Consider the following 3766-nt stretch of genomic DNA (forward strand, 5'->3'; position numbering starts at 1 on the left):
TCTTCCACTTACATAGCACATATACTGTGGATGGATGTGAGCGCACATGTCTCATTCAATTGATTGAAATAAAATAGGATGATTGGAATGTACTCAGTGAAACGAAGGGTCACTTTGCAGGAAATGAGAACACTTACATAGTGTATTTAACATTTCCATTCAATGATAGAAGTCACGGAAAGTGAGGTTAACTGTTTGCTAGACACATTTGGGTGGTCTGTGTTAGTTTATAGCCGATTAAATTAGCCGTTTAGGACGTGTAATAAGCATATGTGTTTAATGCACACTTGTGTATTACGCATGGCCAAAGTTTAAAAAAAAATAGTCCCGTAAAAATACAGCGTAAGGATAAATGTCTGCTTTAAGGATGTGTCTGAAATAACTAAAGAAGGGGGAATGACAGGCAAAGTAATCAAAATGGTATTTGAAAAAGATTGTATATTATTAATTATTTAAATTAATTTAACCATCCCAAATTATTGAAATGACTCTAATGTATAGCGTAAAATACGTAATTACATAAATTGACTAGTGCAGTTTTGTAAGAGTTTTGTAAAATGACGTTGTTCAAAACAAATGGCATATATTCTTTAAAATAATGAATGTATGTTATTTAACCAAGAGAAATTACTCTCTTGGTAATATTGGTATATTTTTTATCCACAAGTCGCAAATTATCGCAATTTAATAGATCACTACTATACAGAAACAAAAATTACAACGATTTCATTTCTTTCCGTATGTGTAAGTGCATCGGTGTGTTAGTAGATATATAACTGGTAAGCTTGTTACACGAATTTGTGGATACGCTGAAAGATCTCATTATACTCGAAGAATCTGTATTTATTTCCCCATTTGACTAGGAAACGTATTCATCGCAGCAATAAATTATCGACTAATAGCCAACTGACGAGAATTATCAAAAAGACACAACCCTCAACAGAAAACTGTATGGAGGTCTGGAAGATCTAAGACGGACTACAACATTCATTGCAGAAACTGGCATGATTGTGTAGCGCGAACGCAAAGAAGAAGAAGAAGAAGAAGATCAAAAATCAGCAACTTTTACCGATTGATAGATAACCGTGGCAATTAAAAACAGCGTTTTGAGCATCAAGTCATATTCATACGTATTAAGCCGTCAAAACATTGTTTGAAAATCCATGAAAAAAAAATATGACGGTAGTCAATAATATTGATACCAAATAAGTGGTGTTTTTGTTTTAGCCGTAAAGTTTAAAAAAGATGTTTTTACATAAATATTGCATTTAATTCGTAATTTTAAAATATAGGAAGAACAAATTGATTTTACGAAAATACATAATAGCCGATCGTGTATTGCCTTGTATAAACTTGAAGGTATACTAATGTGCACTTTACTCGAAGGCTCTGCGCTAATATACATGTAGTAATCCATTAAGAATAACAGCATCTAGTAATGACAGATTGACGTTAATCTGAGGGTGCTGACTTATGAAGACTAGTTCACCTACTCGTAGAGTGTAATGTGTACATGTTGATGTTGTGTTCCGCTAAAATGATTCACTGCTTTAAGAGGACACGCCCTTTATTGTTTTTCAACGACTATACGTCGATGGCAAACCAGAACATGCAAGGTTTTCAAAATATAACTATGCAAAAAACATAATTCTATATTTTAAAATAAGTATAAAGGTCAAAAAAGGAAAATTTGTTTGACGTTGTATCTCAACAAATAATGAGCAAAACTATATTCAAATAAAATTTCATTATGTTAAAATGTAGCTAATTTATATAAATAATGTTGAGTTCAGAACTGGGACGTAACTCCCCATTGAAAGCAAACGTTTAAAGCTCATCTTCAAATTAAAAGTTGTATGATGAGTGAGTGCAAACAAATTGTTCGGTATTTATTTTCAACAAAGACTACCACTCCTATTATTACTGAGCCGCGTCATGCGATAATTGGTATTATGTCATTGACAAACAAACAGTCATATGCGGCCAGCAATACTCATGCCATCCAACGCCACAGTAATGTATATTTTCTATGTACCGACTGTAAACAAACCTACCTTAAGCAGATCCATAAATACACCTGTGTCTATAGTTGTTGTTCGATTCGCATGAAATCCATTTAAGCGCCAATGCTATGAATTTAACGGGTCAAACGTGACCACAGTCGTTATGGTTGTTGTATTGTATGACTGTTTATTGTTTGTGTTACATTACATTTATGGTTCGGTTTGGTATCGGAAAATGGTCACTTGTCAAAAATAAAAGACCGACGGAGTTAATCAAAAATTAATCTCACGACTTAGTATCCGGAGCTTCATTTTCTCCTCGTTAATGTCCAAATACGGTAATATATTCGAGAATGAATCAATCGAGTGAATTCAAGCCTGCGTTCCTGATCATTATGTAACAATATTTAAATTACCACTCGATCATTTAATGAATTGCATTACCGGTAATTATAAATAAACACTTCTGCGTCTAATAATGGGGCTTGGAAACAGCTAAATATTTTTATCAAGAGGAAGTTGTCGAATTGATGGTTTTGTAATAGCGTTCTATCAAATTAAATGTGTAACACTATTTTAGTGTTTAAGAGACAGAAATGGAAATATTAAAATTATAACGATAGCATTATTATTTCAGATAGATTGGTGGTATCATTTGTTTTGATTACAGCGCCTTTTGTTCAAACAACGTTATGATATTGAGTGTTCTGTCATCGCATAATGCCTATTTCCATGGTATCGACATCGAAAATCAAACATAAAAATAACGAATAATTTAGGATTCTCGGACAATTCAATATGAACACGCTCATTTTTTTTTCCTTTTGGTATAACCATTTCATTACAACATCCACTCTAATGAACCAAAATATGGATAAAGCAAGGCTGATTCGGTATACATTGAAACAAAATTGTCTTATATTTGCATTTATGATAGCAAATAAGATGTAACAGGTGGATTAAAGAAATTATTTGCAAACATGTACTGTTTTCCCCGTCAGAAGACCAGCAACATAGGAATATTTAGTCGTAAATTGTTTATAGAATTAATTACAAAAAATAACGGCACAACAAAATACAAAAATTGAGCATATCAAATTGTCGGTTGGGTTAACTTTTGGATTTGCTTATATTTTATTTTTTGTAGAGTGCGTAAACACAATTTATTAAATAGAAATGACACATATAATAAACATCCAATGGCTTTGAGTCATCGAGTTTTAGTTTGCGAAATTCAGACCGATTGCAAAATAATAGTAAAGTCGGTTAATAATCCCAGACTCAAATGCGGCTGCTGAATAAAGTTACAATTCTAAAAATATGCTTTTAAGCTATATTCCGTATAAGTAAACTAGAATGTTTTGGCAGCCAATATGTTGGCCATACAAACATCTACATGTAGCCCATATGGGACCGACTTATGATTATATAAATCATCGTCATTTCTTCTGTCAAGATGTGTTTATGAACTTGTTTCTGTGATATAATACTTTCTGGATGCATATACATGATTCATAATGAACGAAGAATGTACGAATATAGACTATTCAATTCTGTAAAACAAGAAAATTATAGAGAGTGTAAAATAAGCGTTTCTCTGACATATCATTTTCTTCAATTTTTCAGAACTTATATATTGTAAATAATGAAGCCTACATATGTACAAACAAATTTATATCACTTATGTAAAAGTGCTTAATTTTTTAAATTATGTTAATAATTATTTGCTGTATAATGAATGGGACAAAATATGGGAACAAACA

This window comes from Dreissena polymorpha, chromosome 8, assembly GCF_020536995.1.
Source record: "Dreissena polymorpha isolate Duluth1 chromosome 8, UMN_Dpol_1.0, whole genome shotgun sequence".
Taxonomy (NCBI): Eukaryota; Metazoa; Mollusca; class Bivalvia; order Myida; family Dreissenidae; genus Dreissena; species Dreissena polymorpha.